The sequence below is a fragment of the Trachurus trachurus genome, assembly GCF_905171665.1.
Source record: "Trachurus trachurus genome assembly, chromosome: 22".
Classification (NCBI taxonomy): Eukaryota; Metazoa; Chordata; class Actinopteri; order Carangiformes; family Carangidae; genus Trachurus; species Trachurus trachurus.
In genome coordinates, this window is record NC_139907.1 from 20246007 (window position 1) to 20267114 (window position 21108).

Consider the following 21108-nt stretch of genomic DNA (forward strand, 5'->3'; position numbering starts at 1 on the left):
TTGTGTGTTAAGATTCAGGTGGCAAACTAAGGCCTTTATAAATAATGATGAGGACAGATGAAATTCTCTGCAGTGACCTGTAAGAGAACAAATGTGCATTTTTATGACCAAGTTGCATGCGCACATATTCACAAGATACTATATGTTACCATTATCTGTAAAGTGAAATGCAGTATCCAAGCTACATGAGGTGCATTGTGTGGCTTTAAAGCATGATGAGATGCACATTGTCCTTAGACTTTTTTTAATGTGAGAGTATCTTTTGTGATTCTTTGTGATCCACCTCCTCCTCTCTCTCTTTTATTTGACTCCCAGATCATAAACATGAGGGATTATTTTCCAAAGATTATTGGCGCTGAGTCTTTTGAACATTACATTGGACCCTATGGAGGATATGATCCAAATACGAACCCCTCTGCCTCCAATGTGTTTGCCACTGCTGCGTTCAGGTTCGGCCACGGTACCATCTCTCCTATCCTCAGGAGACTGAATGAGAACTTCCAGGAAACTGAGCACCTACCCCACTTGAGACTACACGACACTTTCTTCAGTCCTTGGAGAGTAGTCAAAGAAGGTCAGTGCATTCTTATGAAACTGCCTGTTGGAGTTAATAACACATCTTGCAAGCGCACTAATCGCACTATTAAAATACAGAATGTGGAAAGATAAAAAAAAAAAAAAAACACCTTTATGTAGGTCAGCTCCAGTGCTGAATGTCCATCTTTGTGTAACAAATAATGTAACCCATACAAGACTCAGACTCACTTTTACTTATAGACTATGAAAACCTGTTGTATCAGACAAAGGCCATGACCTGGTGTTCACCAGTCACTCATTATAGAATCCATTTCACACATAGGATCCTTTCCAGCTAATTATCAGTGCATTATTTATTTATCCATTATAGACTGGAGGCTTATCTCGTGCACGTGAGGTTTATCACATACACAAGATGCAAGGTATAGGTACTCAAGAAACTACTTTCTATATTTTTCCTAAATCTAATCTGACCATTTCAGGTATGTGTCATGTTGTCAGCAAAGCAGAGTGTATTGTGGCAACCTGGTCAAAGTCCCTGAAGTTCTCAGACTAAACTTAAATCCCCCTTCAGCATCTGTGTTTTGGTTGCTTCAGTTGGATGTTTGACCTTCACTGTGCAGAATGATGTATGTGCAGTTTGATACCAGGAGGCCATTTCCACATTCATCTCATTGAGAGGAAAGTTTTGTGCTCACTTTAAAGAGGAACTATGTAAGTCTGGTCGCTTTTCCTCCATTTTGCTAACTCTCTGCCTGGCCATTTGCCTTTGTTTACAAGGAAGCCGGCGGAAAATCAATAAATGGAGCGGTGGATAACGTTATATAACATATATGATGTTATGCCGTGTGTATCTGTCATAAACAAAAGATAGCTAGTTGGTAACGGAGTGCGTTTGTGTTGCGGTGCACAGAGATGAGTGCAAGTCTATCCACTGATGTTGCAAGGTTGGTTTTCAGCCATGAGACACCAGGTGGAAGGCAGAGAACCTCCATTCTCACTCGTAACAAGTCACGAGTCATGTAGTTAACTATCACAATTACTCCGGAGCAGGATTTTGTGACATGGAAACTCGTTCAGAGGCCAGTCATGGTCCAGTCGGCTGCAATGTGTTGTGGAGACCTGAAATCTCTGGTGTCCAGCAGTTAAATGTTTGATAGAAATACACAAGGATCAGATACAACTTTTAACAAGGTAAAACTAACCCCATCCCTTGATTCTTCAAGTTATTATTGAAAGTATTGTATTTGTATGTCTTAGTATCTGGAGGGTCTTCACAGGTTTTAGATATAATTTCAAATGCTTGTCACTGGGTTAGAATATGCATAGTAAATTATTCTGCTGGCTTAGCTCCTGTAAAAACGATCTACTCTGGAAACTAAGCTGCCTTTGAAACTCAGTTGTAATGCTAAATGGTGTAGTGGTAGATCAGCTGCATACATTAGATGTGTTGAAATTAAATATGAACCACTTTCTCACAATTTCATCTTTCCTCATCCTCCGTGTCTTTGGGCTCAATGTTAAACTGCCTTAAAAGGGAAAAAAGTAAAAATGTGAATTAAAAAAAAAAATTCAATTCAAGTGCAAGTCCATACCCCCAGTGGAATAGAGCTTAACCATTAGGCCACTGAAAAACATCAAACGTTGACATGGTGAATTTGTATGTAAACAGCTGCTTACTGTATTTACACATCCTGCACGGTGTTCACCAGCTAGTCCTTCATCCATGTCTCCGGCCTGTCATTTCAAATTGTTCTCATTTGGGCATTAAAAATGTCAGTATAGCTTCTTTAAAACAGCAATATGCATGATTATCTTCACATCACTGTCAGGAGAACTACAGAGAAAAAGCTGAACCAAATTGCACTGAAATAGGTGGAGGGATTGAACATATACCGGTACATTAAATTCTTGTGGACATAAATATTATTCCCTATGAATGTGTTATTGTGTTGTCTGGTGTATGTTGTTTGACACCGTCCTTGGTGGAGGTCTGTGTGTCCTAGTTGTTCGATAAAACCATTATATGACTATTTTCTTTTACCAGTTGAAATTGGTGCAGCTGAAAAAAAAGGAATATCAGTACCTCAGTAATTCCAGGCCCACAGTCTTTTCACTGACAAAAGCTTGTGACCATAGGTGAAGGAGAAAAAAAAGTCTTGTCTTCTAATTTTCAAAGCTCAGCTCTCACCTCACCACTTCATAGTCCCCCTACTTCTGCTAATCCACAGTCAATCACAAATGAAGGGGCTGCCAAATATCTAAATCATTCCACAGTTTTCTTTGAGAGAGTCATCGGCCTTTAAGCTTTTCTTCATCCTGTCTGTGCAAGCTGCATTTCACTTCCGTTCAAATTCGAGGTCACAGTCTGATTAAGTTCATGGAAGTGCTACTTACACAAAGATTAGAATATGATGAAAATACTCCATGACATAGCACAATGTTGTTACAGTGAGCCTCTTTGTGTATGCAGTGCAATCACAGTTTCAATAACTCAGGTCACATATCCTTGAGATTATGAACAGGGTGCATTAAAGGTGCTAGTACATACACAAAAAGATTTTACATTCTATTTCAATTTGCAATCTCTGAATAAAATATCAATTTTCAATATGTGTGTTTTATTGGCTTTTCTTTACATGAGAATTGAAAACAAATGACTAGATACATAACACACAAAATTAAGATATAAACAAAGACACACACAGAGGCAGCTTTGTCTAAACAATGTCACTTCAGTCAGTACAGTGCCAGTGTAAGACTGAGACACTGACTGAAAAAAAACCCAAAGAAAAAACAGATGCATGAATTGTGGTAAATCCAAAGATACACTAGCTCTCTCATTCTGCTTATGCCTCAACTTGTACAGAAATAAACTCTATGGCTAAGGTTATTTCTGAAGGAAAGTGGTTTTAATACACAGCACAAGTTATTCAGCTACGCATCATTATGATAAACAGCACAATCATCCCCAATAGTCCATTCATCCAGTGAAACTGTTTGTACACCAGAGAGCACAGTGGAAGCAGCTTATACACAAACCTGTATTCTGAACAACATAATACAGGGCTCTGGCCAGAGAAAAGTGTTTTCATTCTGTACCATATCTGTTGTTCTTGTCTTCTTGGTCACACTTTTGATTAGAGACAGACATGACTGTTAATGTTTTCTGTTACGTGTACTACTCTCCACATTCCACAGAAAAAAGAGAGAAGCACCCAAACTGACTTAAACAATGTTGTTTGTCTAGGTGGAATTGAACCAGTCCTGAGAGGTATCATTGGCCATGCAGCAGTAGCTGTTAGCCCAAACATGCTGATGTCAGATGAGACAACGGAGAGGTTGGTCCTCCTTAATATAGAGCAGCACATGGACCTGGCTTCACTAAACCTGCAGAGAGGGCGTGATCATGCTCTTCCAGGTAAGTCCTGAGCTAAGAGTCATTGTGGAGTGGTTTTGTGGTATTCACTTAAGCCTGCCAAACCAGAGTGTTAAGCAGTGTTTGTCACTGCTCCTTCAAAACAATTAAGCACATATTTTTCTGGTTCATATATAGGTCAAAAGGGGGCTAGACACAATTGTATTCAAACTGGAGGACAAAAGTCACATTATTCATGCACATGCTCATGCAGAACTACCATTCTACTGACTATGTAAAGCAAATGATTCAACTCAACAAGTACATTTTTCAGTTCAACATGCAAAAAAAACAAAAGAGATGAGTTACAGTAAGCATAACACATTGTTTCTGAACTTCTTATGGGTTTTGTTACTTTTGGACAGCAAGCCCTTTGTGTCGCTAACCACCTCTTAGTGCAAGCTTTGTGTTACATTATTGACATGTAAGTGGTCAGTCACATCTAACTCTTGATGAAAAAGGAAATGTATGCTGAACAAATACGAATGACTGTGTTAATTTCATGTTGTGCTTAAACAACGTTTTAAGGATACAATGACTGGAGAGCATTCTGTGGACTGAAGCGCATTATGACCTTGGATGACCTCAAGGAGGTTGTGGGAAACTACAAGATTGCTGAGAAGATACTAAGAGTCTACAAACATCCTGACAATATTGATGTATGGCTTGGAGGACTTGTTGAAAATTTGTTACCAGGCTCAAGAACTGGTCCCCTTTTTGCTTGTCTGATCGGAAAGCAGATGAAAGCACTTCGCGATGGAGATAGGTACAATCATATTTGCATAATTTGAAAAATTAAAAGAAACACAGGCTTCAGCTAAACATTTATTGAAAAACTTTAAATGTTGAACTCCACCATTTTTACTTTTCAGGTTTTGGTGGGAGGCTGAGTGTATGTTCACCGACCAACAGAGGGCTGAGCTTTTAAAAGGTTCTCTGTCTCGGGTCATCTGTGACAACACCGACATAAAGGAAGTCCGTTATGATTCTTTCAGATTGGGGAAATACCCTTCTGATTATGTCTCTTGCAATAATATACCCCAGATGAATCTGGATGCTTGGAGAGAAGAGAGGAGTGAAGGTATGCCTTTTTTGTGGGGATGGGTGGTGGGGGTCATACACATTCCTTTTGATTATCATTCTGCTGCACATTAACATTAACATTAACATGGAAAACTTTTATCCCTTAATTCCAGCCTTAAAGCAGTGTGGCTCTCCAGCAAAGATAGAGAATGGGGATTTTATATTGTCCTCTAAAGGTGACAAACTGGTTGCTCTGTATTCCTGTTACCATGGTTTCATATTAAATGGCCCTGCTGCAATGGTTTGTGAGGGAAATCGGTGGAGTGATCAGCCCCCACACTGTACAGGTATGTGAATGTGAATTGTATTTGACATGTGCTTGTTCAACATCTATTTGTGGTGATGTAGTCCTATCTATGTGGAGCTTTTAAAAATAAAGGTTCCACTGTCAACTAGTTCACAGCCTATATCCTCTTCCACGAACTGTGACATTTGTAGGTTATTTTCTGCAAAATATGGCTCAGCACCACAGACATGCCTGGACAGCCTACTGCTGTGCTGTCATATGATTGGTGCTTTACTGCTATCTGCTGGTACCAATGGTGTAAAGGATATTATCCAATAGGAAATGCATTGGGAAAAACACTGCACAGATATCAAATCACATTGTTTTAATTAATCAATGGCACAAGGTTGGATACACCTTTAATGTGCTTTAGTTTCCATGTAAACAAGTTTTTAATTAGTTTAATCCACTTGGCAAGCAGCTATTTTAACAGAGCAACTTTACCTTCACAGACCTGGATGTGAGGTGACAGTTGTAGTGAAAGATCTGGGCTTGATTAGTGACTTATGACATATTTTAAAAGATGGTCTCTTTTTATTATGACATGTTATTCTTTGGCTACTGACTCTGATCGATTCTAAGCAGTTGTTTACTAAAGTTTCTCACTCCTTGAAATAATTGAATAACACATTCACATTTTTGTGAAACTTTTCCCACAGATTAAATTTTACATCGTACAGTATTTCACATGGATTATGATCTGAAAATACAGTTAGAAATGTTTTGACTGATCACAGATCCTGGCTTGCATAGCCTGTACATCTGGTATTTTCTTCTATCACTGAGGGGAGGGTTGTCATTGAGAAACGTTTTATTAGTCACAGCTCCTTTCAGTTTTATCTGTGAGTGTTTTAGTCTATTTTTGGATGCTGGAGATCACGTGTGGCTTTCCTTATAACATGTGATCAATGTAAGTCATGGAGGTCATGATCACATTGTAAATGTAGCCTGATTTGAATGGCTCTAGTTTTGGAGACCAGGCGCAGTCTATAGGCGCAGTGCAGGTGCGCCGCGCCAATGGGGTGTGTCGCACGTTGCAAGTTTTGTGCATGCCGCACCCCGGCGCACCCTGGCGCACCCTGGTGAAGGTATTCCTCAAAGTGGCAAAGGGATAGGGGAGAAGGCATGAGTGGGTTTAACACAGATGACTCAGATTTTCATCAATCAAATGAGCTCCTCTCCTCACCTTTAAATGCACCGTGGGCAAGGCGCACTGCAATTTCGTCATTTTGTATTTCGACATGGACAAGGGAGATATAGCGACGCCAGACGGCCAAACATTTTCCAGGAGGAAACTGATGGTCCGGGAGGTCCCAAGCTAACAGTGACGCAAACAGACCTCCACGGGCTGATGAAGCAAAAGTATTCAGGGAGGAGATTACTAATAATGCTAATCAGATTTACCCTGATACACTGAGAACTGTTGCGCAATGTGAAAAAACAAACAAACAAAAAAACAAAAAACACCCTTAGATGCCCACATTTAACCCGTGTAACAAAGATGAGTAGTGTGCACAGACCACAACATAAACAAACGCCATGTGTAACAGGGATGAAATCAGAAGCAGAAGCAGACACATTGCCAAACTCTGTGGCCAGCCCTTGAGCCCTCTTTTTCTCTTTTCTTTTGAATTTTCTGAGATGAGAGATGCAGAATACTCACTATCTGATGCCGAGGCTGTTTGTGGTTGGCTGAGAGAGAACTCGTTAGTTTGCATCACGTTTTTATCTGTGGTAATTTAGATATGAATGTACTTTTTCCATTAGTTGCATTAAATAGTGGTTGTTGTGATTATTTATTGCATTGAAATGTGCCTGGCATTGCTGCGCTTCGCCTTGCGCTGAGAGTAGACCAGGTTGGAGCTGTCATGAAACTGTCACTGTGCTAAGCTGAATCTGTCAACACATTCTCCTGCTGCGCCACCACACCCATCTCAGTGCACCTCGGTCTGCCAAACTGACCGTGCGCTGTGTTGCGATACACAAAAAAAAAAGTTAAAATACAAATATCAGTCAATAGTTAATATTTGAATTGTGGTGGAACTAAGAACTTTGGAACTAAGTTTATATACAGTATATCCTTTAATTTTTGTATAGATTTAATAAATTAGAAATAACTTGTTGATGGAAGTGTTCTACAAGTGCAGATAGGTGGATTTTCTTAACTTAGTGCGAAGTTAAGAAGCTGTTAGCCAAAGCCACTGTAATTGCAAGAAAGTTTACAGAGTGGTATCAAGCTTCTCAGACAGTTCTTGGCAGAGAAACAAATAAGTATTTCTCAAAATGTTGAACTATTACTTCATTTGAAGTGGGTCCAGCAAAGTTATTAAATGGTTTAATTTAATTGCAGTATATTTGATAAAGTATACCCTTTCAGACTCTAACCCCACTTTGTAATTTTCCTTGTCATTGTCATGTTTGGATAGGCCCTCCTCTCAGTTTTCTGTGGTGATGATGTTAATTTGACAACAAAGCAGAATTAATTTTGGAAAGTGGCACTGCTGTCACCGAATCTCCTCAGAAGCAGTGTTACAGTAAAGTACAGTAAACATTTTAACGCACAGGATAGGACATGATCAAAATATCATCAGATATGTTAGTGTTTCCTAATGAAACTGACAGTAGGAAATCATCTTTCTATGCAGTTTATCTCCCTGTATAATCTATGTGTGTCATCACTATGTTTAATGTTAAGGGGAACAGTATGCTGACAGCACAATATCATGTATTCTTCAGTATGAGAACTCGGTGTCACCCCTTCAACAGCACACATCAGTCTTTCTGGTTACACCAAAGTATGCAGTATGTGTGCTGTGTGTTTCATTACTATGATGTGAGATTTAAATACCAACACTTGTCTTTCTCTCCCAGGAAATGATGATCATTAAATTGTTGCAGTGGATCCAGGGATTTTTTGCCGTTTGTATAATCACACATGGAAACATGCCCTTTCTTGCTATGTTTACTACATGGAAAAAAATTGTAAACTTGATGAAATTTCTCTGCAGGGAATTCTGCTGAGGCTCAGATTTGATTGTAAGCTGCAGCTCTCTTGGTCATGTTTGTAACTGTCCTGTAACTTGTTAAACTGTTGTAGACTTTATTCAGTAAAGAAATCTGTGATTCAAATCATTTGGTTGTCATGCTATCTTTATACACATTTCCTACAATTTGAAAATGTTTCAAAATGCATTTATTTTTTCACTAAAGCTTTTACTACTGCAAACATATGGCCTAATAGACCCTTACCACATTATCCACTGTCAGGATTACAGTAAAGAATATTTGTTCAATTAAAATAATGTTATAATAGTTTGAGATAGTTATATTATTATAAGCATTATGCAATATGTATCATGCACTTCAGAGAAAATATTTCTCACAATGCTTAATATGGAATATAGTGCAGGAAGTCTAGTTTTGGTGCCTAAAAAATGAAACAACCCAAGAAGGTCAAGGTTAAAGGGATAGTTCAACATTTTGGCAAACTGGCCCATTGCCATACTCCCTATAGTCTTAGGAGCAGGGTCGTTACCTTTGATTGTCGGTGCAAGCTATTTTTAGAACGGTGGAGCAGAGCTGCAAGCTGCTCAGAGCTACACTAAGGAGGCTTATGTGACCTGCACATTCACCATGCTATGAGATGATAACGGAATGTTACAAGATGGAGTTGTTTTCGAGGTAAATTCATGCAAAAGCACTGATGTGCGTTCCCGCCGGGGGCAGTTTTTCGGCAAGCAGTCTCTGCATTTGCCACGAAAACAACTCCCTCTCGTAACTTTCTAAAAGTAGCCGGCACCGACAATTAAAGGTAACAAACCTAATCCTAAAACTATAGGGATTATGGCAACTTGCCAAAATGTTGAACTATCCCTTTAAATACCGGTAGCCACTTAAAAGGCCATACTTTTTATGAGGGCATGGAAAGAATCAAAGACACACAGAGTTATGGTGTTGTGGAAACTTCATGCCTTGTACAATGCTTGAAGTATGGACAGCCCTGCATAGGAATGCTGACTAGGGTGAGGACATCTGTGCTTTTCTCCTGTCTTATGTATCTATGCTCATGTGCCCGTGTTTGTACATGTGCATTTGTGATGTCTGAGTTTGAAATATTTGTTGGTATCTATATGATTCCAACCAGTTTTTGTCACGTATATTGAGATTGTATTTTGAGGTCCTGAGCCTAGAAGTTCAGATTCTATCAATTCTCTAATCATCTTTATTGACATTTTTCAATTCAACAATATCAATATCCATCCATCCATCGTTTATACCATGCAGGGCACCGATGGCTGGAGCCAATGCCAGCTAACATATGACAAAGGCAGGATACACCCTCGCCCGTCTATCACAGGGCTATAGAGACCAACAAAACACACACTCACATTCACACACATTTTAGAACCGTAAATTAACTTAGTTAACCTCTTTTGTGCTGTGGGAGGAAGCAAAAATAGCCACACAGACACAGGGAGAACATGCAAACTCCACCCATGCCCTAGATAGTTCTTGCAGAGAGACGACTGCACCACTATCTTGCCCTATCACACAAATAATTAGAATGTTTTATTTGCCTGTTGGATACACCCGGTGTTGGTGGTAGAAATGGGTGAATCATTTTGTTGGCTTCTCATACCTATAAATTAAAAACAACAACAGGCTGTTCTAGTACAGTATGTGATCATACCTGCACAAAGTTCCTGAGCTCAGACACGTTGTCAGGAGGAGTGAGTGGCTCTTTTCAGGTCATCTCATTGCAACCATTATGGCAGTATAAGGCATTGCTTTGACTGGGCCACTATTACAGAAGCAATTCAGCAAGTGGACACCTACCCTGGGACTGTCCTTTAAAAGACTCAGATAGACAACTTGGGAATTTATTTTTCCAGTTTTCCAGATTCTGAGGCAGCAAAGTAGGCTACACTTTTAACATTAGACAGTGCTGAATGGTCTTTCCGAACAAATCATCCAGCTTTTTCCTGCCCTGATGTGGACCCCATGTTCCATTCAACCACACACACAAAACAATTCCATAACTATAGTAGTTTGGAAAATATAGCATGTAAGTTTTACCTCATCAGTTAAGGCTGTTTATTTATAGTACTTCAATAACTTATTACCTGACAGAATCCGTGTATTAGCATCTTTTCCTAAGCACATACAACTCCCCCTAATTGGAATATGTGTATCAAATCAAATCAAACTTTATTTATTGAGCACTTTTCAAAGTTTTTTTTCTATGTAACTGGGAGTGAAATGACAGCATTCAGTGATTTAAAAAAGTATTGTCAGCAAAATGTACTTCTAGATTACTCAGAAAGGGGACCATTTCAAGAAAAAACTGCCTCTGAGCCGACAATAGAAACACTCAAGTGAAGGACTTGAACCAATAGTTCCACAGTTGCAGTGGAACTTTGCACATCCCATGTAGGATGTGTGAATGTTGTTTGACAGGAAGACAAATTCAAACAAGAATTCCATCCTTATTTGACAAATCTGTATCTCATCCTATGGGATGTTTTGTATTGGGATAGGCATTAGGCATATCTGATTTCAATGGTCATGCCATTATGGACTAACAACTAACATACAGTGTTTTATTTGTCAGGTGAAAATAGTTTGAACAGTACTGGTCTGACTGCAGGTTAGCTATTGGGGTGTGCCAGTAACATGACACATGCAACGAGACAGTGGTGGCACAGTGAAATTTCTCATGGGAATTACCCATTGATTGACAAATTGGCAATCCTTTCAACTACTCTGCAAAATAATTGGACCTGCCATTCATAAGCTGTGTCTTATTTTTCATGCACTCATGTCATGGAACTGCCTTCACATGCTCTGTTAAAATAATAATGAACACATAAACACATACTGTAACATGTAACAAGCTGAACAAAAAACATATATTAACTATATTGATGTTTGTCTCCACAGCTGGGTTGTTTAACCAGTTCGATACCACAATAACTTAAAGTAGACACACTGTGAGAAAATGTCTTGAAATGAACAGCCACAGGGCTTCTGCTATTGTGATTACAAATCTATGCTCAGATATTCTAGTTTTCAGTGATCTACTGTTTTTGCCAATGTAGGCCAAGTCACAAGGGCATTTTAGCATATAGATAACATTTTTAGAGTTGCAAGATATGATGCCTTTAATGTTAAAGAGTTTCTGAGGAACATCTTGGCATCACCAGCCTGTTGCTAAAAGAACTCTCCAGTTCATGGGGAAAAAAACATGGTGACGTGGTAAAACATTTTAATGCTGGATCAGCCTTAATTAAGTACATTACCAGTGTTTTTTTTAAATGATGGATTGAAAACTACTGCCAAGAGGGTGAGTATTGAACCACACAATTTATTGTAGGTTCAACAATTCGATGGCCTTGTGTTGTTGAGACATTCTGACTGGGTGACATGCAGGCATGTGTGATCCAGTCGTTTTTTTGTCTTCTCTGCTGGAAGCGCTTCACAAGTTCTGACGATTGAGATTCAAAATCAGCATTCAAACTAGAGCATGGCTACCTGAACCAAGCCCAAGGGTACTCCGAGGCCCGACAGGTAACATTTCAGGTACGGGCCGGGTCGGGCCTGGTTTTTAATTAATTAATTTGGGCTCGGTTTGGGTCGGGTTTGAAAGTCTCAGGCTCAGGCCGGGCACAGGCTTAATTTCCAGGCCCGTGCAGCCCTCTAATCCAAACATGACCATGAAAGCTGAAGCTCACAATAAAGTCTGGGCCCCTGCAGTATTCCTTGCAGAGAAATCCATCACTTTGGTATTCTCCCGATGTCAAGTGAGCAACATGACTTGTAGGAGGGCAGATTTGTTTTTACAGTATGTAGGATTTCTCAGAGATTTTCTGTAGGCAGAATCCCCTGAGTTGCATTTCAATATATGACTCACTAAAGGAACAGCTGAGGCCCATTGAAAACAGGACGAGGTAAGGACAGGCACTTCATTCCGTTTCATTAATGTAACGGAACTAACAGGCTATTATGAACTCAATTATCTCCTTCAGAAGCAATATGTTCTATTAAAATATATATATATATATATATATATATGTAGACTAAATAACACCACCATTAATAATAGAATCTGCGATACTCATTTTTTTCTTTTATCTCATCGACTCAAAGCTGGCTAATGGACAAACTCTAATTGCAGTAAATAAGGAAATTATGCAGTAGGCTACTAAAGATTAACTGGATGTTTTGCTGGAACAGTGTGATGTGAATAAATAGTTAAAATAAGAAAATGGTATTCTAACATCCAACTGCTAAGAGTGTTGTGTGTAGAGAATTTAAAAATGACTGCACCCAAGTGGCTGAAAAGAAAACTTTGTGACAGTGTGACTGCAATATAAACAGCACGTCAGGCTCCTCCTGTAGCGACAATGTTTTCTGTTGCTTTGTTTTCTTTTTAATGTGATACGACTATACTCACTTCATACCTGATCTCAAGCCTCACTTTTCTCTGACCGAGTGAAAGACAGGTGAGCTCAACATGTTCTCCTTCTTCCTATGATTTATCTTTAACTGATATATCTTGTCTGATATACTCTGCTATTCATGTTCATCTCATCTTCTAACTATAATTATTTTACTTTACTTTTACTAGTATTATCTTCTTCCTCTAAACCATTTGAGAAATCTAAAGATTAATTATGGTCAACAAATGAAAAGGTGAGCCAAACAGCGTTCTCAAAATGGGTGATCCCAGAAATTCAGCACAAGTTCTGCTCCTCTCAGTTATTGGGGCCGGTAAGTGGGTCCTTTTTTCATTGCAAATCCCATTGGTGTGGCAGGACACATATTAAATGTTTTGATTTAAGATTTAGATTTTTCATCTTTGTATCTTTCATTTTCTCAGTTTTTCTGTCAACATTTGTCTCTGCAAATGTAAGTCTGTTTGGTTTTGTTCCAGCATGTAATACAGAGTTTTATACAGTAGCCTATATCTCTTTTACACAAAATACTGAATAAATACTCTTTGTTAATGTTTTCAGACAAATATCACATTGGGTAAGGATATTTTGCTCATTTTAATCAAATTTCCATTGTAACAACAATTATATAATGATGAGTCAGTTAATTCTTTATCATTTATGAATAATTTTAGTACCAGCCTCACCGATATCAGAAAACAGGTTAGTAGGCAGATTTCTAAAAGTGTTATTTAATATTTAATTAAATACATTCAGACATGAATGCCCAGCAGTAAAATAATCTCGACTTTTATGTTTTTTGTTCTGAAAGCAAAACCAATATCAGCGTTGGTTCCCAGGATAATTGCCATGCAGTAAATCTACAAAATGCCAGTCACAGAGTAAGTCTTTCATATTGTACACATTAGTAGTAAATTCAAATAGCAAACCTGATCATCCATGTAATTTTTCAAAGTTACCACCAAGGTTTGTTGATCAATGACACCCCCTTGTGTTCAGTTGCCACATTCAGGACCAATTAATCTTCCACTCTTTCGATGATTTCTCCAGATATCTGCTGCAGTGGACACACTGTCAGCAGAGCTGACATGCAAAAGGGGAGAAAATGGAACCTTGTCTGAAGAGAAGTCAAAGGAACTGGAGCAAAACCTTCGGCAGATTGTGGAGTTGACTGTAAAAGTCTTCTTTGACCTGGTAAAACTTTTTTTAAACTTTTTTTAAAAACTTAAAACGTTTTTACTGTGTACTTACACACATATTACATAATATACAGGTGAGAAATGTGATTTGAATGAAAATAGCTAAAGACACCAAAGAGTAGCCTATACATCTTTTTGTTTCTCACTTAGGCTTCTCACGCAAGTTTACCTTTCATCAATTTGTTAACAACATTTTGACAGTGACCATTTACAGAACTTTACTGTATCTATTGACAGTGAGGGCTGGTATCAAGCAGGGCTAAGCCCTCGCTGCATTATACACAGTACAACAAAATATGAGAAAAATATTCTCTAAATAATATACAAAAGATTGTTAGAAGTCTTAGTGAAACCCAAAGTGGCGACAGTATCAAAAAATAGTTTCAAGAAAAACACAGGATATCTCTAAATGGGCTAATTTTATGCTGCCCGAGCACATCGAATCTAGCTTCGTAAACCAGCCGCTCCCGGAAATGCAATTCATTTCATTTCTGAGGGAGAGTCTGGCCTCATCCCCATTGTAAGCGTTTGGCCTGAAACCCTCAGAAGGCCGAGCCAATCAGCGTCGCCGCTGTGATTGACACAGCACGTTGGCCAATCAGGGACCGACTGGTGCAACGCCCCGTCACTACACCAACTTGCTGATTGGCTGAATGGGGTTGTCTGTCAACGCTACTACTCCCGCCCAGCTCCCACCCACCCCACACGCTTACAGGGGGAATGAGGCCAGACTCTCCCGAGAAATTAAATGAAATGCATTTCCACGAGAGGCTGGTTTACATGGCTACATCGAATCTGCTCTCATTCATTTTCCGATTGTAGATGATTAACAGGTGCCAGGTCCCGCCCTTGTCATTTGCCGACCATTTGGGCTATCCTCGTCGTATCCCCAGGCTGTTCATACAGGGAGGAGAAGAGCATGGTTTCTGTTCACTCTGAATTTTGTCTGGATTCCGGTTCCAGTCTAGAGAGCGGATCCAGAATTCACAAAATTCACCAAAGTAAAAGTGTTCACCAAAATAAATTTAAATTCTGGTGCACCATCGATTTCCATCTCCGGTTCTGAAGCTATTATATTCATTTAAACATGGATGCACAAAAGTTTGTTCACTACTTTCTACTGTTTACTACTACTGAACACCTTGCTTGAAAATTTACTTCGGTTTCTAGTAGATTTTTGATAACATTCAAAATATGTGGATATGGCAGATAAAGTAAATGTAAAATCTTTGATCAATAAATGAATGCAACTTTATTTTATATCAGGGTACCAATGAGTCTGGATTGGGAGTTCTAGACACATTTGGCATCTTGGACAGTCTAAGTCTGGGTAACCACAATGACTCAAGATTCATCAGACTGTGGTTCGCACTGAAGATGGCTCCCCTTTTGTCCTATGTTGATGAAAAGTTCCTGATCCAGCTAAGCAATCAGAACTTCAGCTGCAGTTCCTTCCAAGAATTGTAAGTGAATCAACTTCCATTTTACAGAACAGCAGACAGGTCATTGGCTGTCTAATTAGGGTGCCAATCAACACTATTGTTCTTGGCCTTTCGGCCAATTTACTTCTTTACTTTTACGGTCTCGAACTACCTCTTCAGTACTTCATGCTATCCAAACAATTCATATATCAAAACATGCAACTTCTTCTGGAGATTATGGGGTACATTCAACACAAACACACACACACACACACACACACACACACACACACACACACACACACACACACACACACACACACACACACACACAGACACACAGACAGTCGGACACACACAAACACACAGAAACACACACGTGCACACACACACATGCTTTACGGTTTATTAATGAGCCATTTAGTGATTTTATACCATTGAGGGGTATATTTGAACATCTCCAACAATTTATTTCTCTTACCTACATTTCTTGTTCTCATAATGAAGATTTTCAGATTTTTAGCTTCTTCATGTCCTGATTTTTGGCTTTTCCACCTCTTCAACCCTTACATTTTACTTAGAGGGATTTAAACTTCTTCTCATTAATTCCAGAAATTCAACCCTTTTCACATTGTTCATTTTATAAATCCTATATATATTTTCACACTTTTTTTTTTTTTTACACTTATCTTACGTAAACAATTCAGGTATTTTCATTTTCATGTCATTCAGCCTCCTGCTTACAAGTTATACTAGTGCTTCATCTTTATTAATATTTGTTCAAAAACATTTTTCAAGCTGTCTGTTTATAATATATATTCATTATTATATTGTAGACTTAAATGTTTTTTTTCCACACTAATCTTCAACAATTCAAATAATTTCCAAACATTTCATACAAAATCAACCTCCTTAGAAGTTCGACTTTTTAATCTATTTTCACTTGCTGCTTCAGCCATGTTAGCACTGGTTCATCAGTTTTCTGTAGCTGTCAGGTTCCAGTGCTTTTTGCAGCTGACTTCAACACTTCAGACTCTTCAACTGTTACACTTAACAATTCAGGATCTTCCAACATATTGCTCTGCCTTTTCAACATTTCTACTTCTTTTAGACCTTTAACGTTTTTTTTTACACTTATCTAAAACCGTTCAGATATTTTCCCACCATGTCATATCATTTAGCCTCTACTTTTACTCTTCAGATATTGTTTCATCTATATTAGTCATGGTTCAACAATGTTTCCTGTCATTTTTAAATATATTTGAGTATATTTCATACTAATCTTCAACAATTCAAGTAATTTCCAACCATTTCATACAAAATCAGCCTCCTTCGTACATGTTCTTCACCCACTTAATACACACATGATATGTTTGCAATTTCCACAATTCATGACATTATACAGCTTATGGGAAGCTTCTATAACTTCTAACATCTTCCCATCTGTGCTATTTCTATGTTTGTTTTTTTTAGAAGTAGAGACTTTGTCACACAAAAGTGATTTGTGAGAGTGAGTTGCATGTTAGGTGACTATAGTAATTGTAGTGCCTGGCACTGAGAGTCACTAAAACATGTCAACAACGCCACCTCCTATTAAAGGACAGGAGGAACCCTTGATTAGTAATAGATTTCTCTTTGTGTTGTGTGGCCCATACTTCCCCAGAACAGGAACAACTTACAAGAAGCGGGTACTGTATGAAAAATAATCTCTTTTTATTACAATCAGATCAATCTATGTTGAGGGCGCAATATGGTATAGGAGTGAGGCAAAATAACAAACAAAATGTGGATGGTGACAAACTAACGTCTCCTTATGCTCAGAAGGTCGGGTCTGCTGTGCTCACCAGCTGAAAGATGAAGCTGTGGAAGACAGAAAGAGGGGACAGCAAGTCTAGCACCGCAAACATGCACTACAAACTCTACATCTAATTACTTTAAAGATATCATGCAGTGTCACTAGGCAATATATATACACACCACTACAATGTGTCACCCTGTACAGTCCCACCACAGACAGGAGCAGTGTGTCGGTGCAGACCCGGCCTTGGACACTCAAGCTGCAGACAAAGAGGGGAGACAGAAAATCAAACTCTCAAATCACCATCCAGGAAAATACACATTTCGTAAACCATAAAAATAAATAGCCTCAAACCTACACCTATGCTTATGAGATCACATATTCAGGAACTAAACCAATAAATGAACACAAAAAAAAGAAATTTAATCATAGAAAACAGTGGCTGGGCTGGTCCTTGAAAGGAAGACACAACATCTATTAGTACACATTCAAGGCACCATACTTAGTTAAAAACACTAAAGACTGGTAATAAAATATAAGCCTACTTTGCCAGGTATGAGTTCATACACCCTGGTTCACGTGGCAATTTTCTGCTTGGCAGAGGGCAGGTCCCAGTGTGTGAGACTCTCTAAGGAGAGGACATTATAAATATCATGGCTTGGGCATACATTAAAATACAGACATAACTTAATACATTAATTACCGGACCTTTAGCCACAGTCGCTCTGTCGTGGTCATGTCATCCCTCGACTGGAAGACACACAAATATAAACAGTAAGTATAAACTTTCGAGTCGTGATATTGCTTCCACACAAATTAAAAACATCCAACACAGCACACTACATGTACTTGCGTAAAAAAACACCCGAAACAATTCATATATCTATATATAAAATCTGTATACTTACACAGAGGGTGCACTGTATACAGCTATTTAACCCACATGACTTGTGATTTATGTTTTTTTAAGGATTGAAGCCATGAACAATGAAGAATTGGCTCCTCAAAAGATGAAGAGGAAACTCATCTACACACACTTCATTCAAGTCTACCTATCAAGAACAACAATAAAAGGTCAAAAGTAATGTTTGTTAAATGTGTTAGAGGAGATGAATAAAATTGTACAAAATGAAATAAAAGTAACAAATGAAAAAAGAAAAGAAACCAATACTAAAACATGTTAAACATACATTTTACTACACTGTTATTGGTCAAATTATGAACTCTGGCTTCCACACTACATATTCTGTATATGAATTTTGTATTAGAAATGAAAAGATTTAGAATAGGTACATTCAGTTTAAAGATTTGTTGGAATAATAGTGTCTTTTTTTCTTTTTCCTCTGATTCTCAAACTCAAAGAACCAGGATGCACCACAGATGTCAGTGGGAGTGCAGAGTGGTTGCAGCGTAACCTTGGAAAATTCTCAGTTTTTGCAAGTCTTGAGGATCTTAAAAAGATTAACACCAATTTCTCTGCAGTAAGTGAAATGTTATTCCTCCAATAAAAAAAACTAACTAACTAAAAAGCAATGAAAAAAAATCAGTTTACACTGATTAGATTTAAAACTAATGACACTGGAAACAATTTATTTTGATGTGCTCATAGAGAGACGTGGTGGAGCAACTTACACCACACCAGAAGGCGGAGCTGACCCTCGATCCAGAAAGTGGTGCACTGGAAAACCGAACCATTATAAGAGAGGTCTTGACAAGCCTGACAGAGTCCCCCAGTCGCGACCAGCTCAATCAGTTTTTCCAGGCCTTCACAGACATCAGCAAGCAGGTGAACACTTAACATCAGGATCTATATTTCCCAAAAAAGTTGTCTGATCCATGGGTTCCGCACAACTTGTGCCTGGGAATGTGTGCAGAAGCCAATTATGGTTCGAGATTAGGCTCAAAGTGAAACATTCCTGAGACCCTTGATGAAAGAATTGCTCTCCGTGATGCCGTTACAGGAATAGTTCACCAAAAAATGAAATTCAGTCATTATTAACACACTCTGATGCTGAAGAATACTCTGGAGTAGTTTTTAATTCCTTAAAGTGCATCTGGAGACCCAGTCCAAAAAAATCCTTATATGAGAGTAAATAGCGCCTCCATACTGCTCGTCCGCTGCAATCCAAGTGTCCTGAAGGGATATAGTCCAGAGTTTACTCTAAACAACGTCATTTAGGATATCTTTACAGCCTAAACAGTCTGTATTGAATTCGCCTGGGGCGCAATCTCACGTTCATGCGTGTGAACGTCAGAGCGGAATACAGGACTGTTTAGGCTTTAAAAATGTCCTAAATGACATTGTTTCAAGTAAAGTCTGGGCTATATCCCTTCAGGACACTTGGATTGCAGCGGACAACCATTATAGAGTAATACCTCAAGGTTTTTATGTAGTTTTAGGGAGCATTTTGTGTTGGGCGCTACTGACTCTCATATAAGGATTTCGGTGGACTACAAATCCCCCTCCCGGGTCTCCAGTTGCAATTTGTTTGATTAAAAAACTACTCCGGAGTCCGGAGTCAGCATGAAGGTGAGTCAATAATGACTGAATGTCATTTTTTGGTGAACTATTCCTTTAATGTGTTCCCCATGCGCAGAAGTTCAAAGTTGTCAGCAAATGTGCTGTCATTGCTACTGTACAACGTGTTGTGAAAGGTAAAATGTCCTTTGGAACTGACACACCAACCCTTCCATTTCCAGAAAAACATCACCCACATCGTAAATCCAGCTGTACGAGACACCATCTTGAACCTGACCTTGACAGGCCTTGCTCCTGAATTTGAGGACTTTAAGCCAAAAGACTATAAGCTGTGGTTTCAGGTCAATTTGGCCACTGTGTTGGCCAGCCTCTCTCCTGGCAGCTTGGTGGTGATCCCCAACAACATCAGCTGTGCATCCTACGCAGCCATGTAAGAGACATTTCTCAAGACCAAAGTCAGGCCCTTTGGCTTTGCGTGAGGTCAAGCTGTGCCGCCATGATTTGTGTTCTCTTCCTTCAGACTCACTGGTCTTCGGCAAAGTTTGACATTCCTACCACTGGACCTGTCACAGGGTGTGAGATCAAGCATGAAGTCACTCAAGGAGAGATTTCCCCGTACGTTGACGTACTTGTTAATAAAAGCCTCCTGATTGAATTTCTGTGATGAAAGCTGTACTGATGTTGTGCCCTCATTTCATTTTTCTTTCAAACAGGTTGCTCACTTGCGGATTCCTTCTCGGTAAGCACATTTCTGTCAGTAATGCATGAATTCCAAAGTGTGGCACAGGATTTTTGTTTGTTTGTTTTTTGGAGGGGCCTTGTCACTAGACTAACAATTATGCTTTACTTGTCTACAGTGCAAGGAGACCCCAGTTGATGGTAAGTGTGTCAATTAGGAGACCTTCCAGTTGTGGTGAGGAAATTTCATCCTGAGGGTACAATTTCTAATACCTGAATTTGGTCTTTTCACAGAGGACCTCATCTGTGCTTCAGTCAATGGGTAGGTGTATTACAGTGCTGTCTGGTGCTGAGTTTGCATAGGTAAAGGTTTTTTACATGGGCTAACTGAGGGGATATTGTCTTCCTCAGCTCACACCTGGAACAAACCCTGTCCACTGGCAATTCCTCTGGAGCCCCATGCAATTCTACCATCACTGCACATGCCTGCTCGTCGGTAAGAGTCTATTTTGAATATCTGTGACTCTCAGAGAAAGATTGGACTTTTGCTAAATGGCCATCTCAAGACAAATCTCTCTGAGATTGGAGAGTTTTTGCTGTAATTCTTGTTGTCTTTTTTTCCAAGGCTATCAATCTCACACGGAACAACTTGGTGACACTGATGAAATGCTCACTTGAGAGCCAAACGACATACCCGGTGGAGGTGTGGAAGCTTTTCTTCCAAAAAGCCACACCTGCAATCGACGAGGCCCTTG

General features: G+C 39.1%; 1 protein-coding gene across 1 annotated transcript in view; it reads right to left on the reverse strand.

Moving 5' to 3' along the window:
* Positions 1 to 1274: 1274 nt before the first annotated feature.
* Positions 1275 to 21108, reverse strand: part of LOC311005757 (serine dehydratase-like) — a 231964-nt gene continuing 212130 nt past the window's right edge. The window contains exon 10 of the mRNA XM_083998311.1: positions 1275 to 1286. The gene's annotated coding sequence lies outside the window, so the exon portion shown is untranslated. The remainder of the gene's footprint in view (positions 1287 to 21108) is intronic.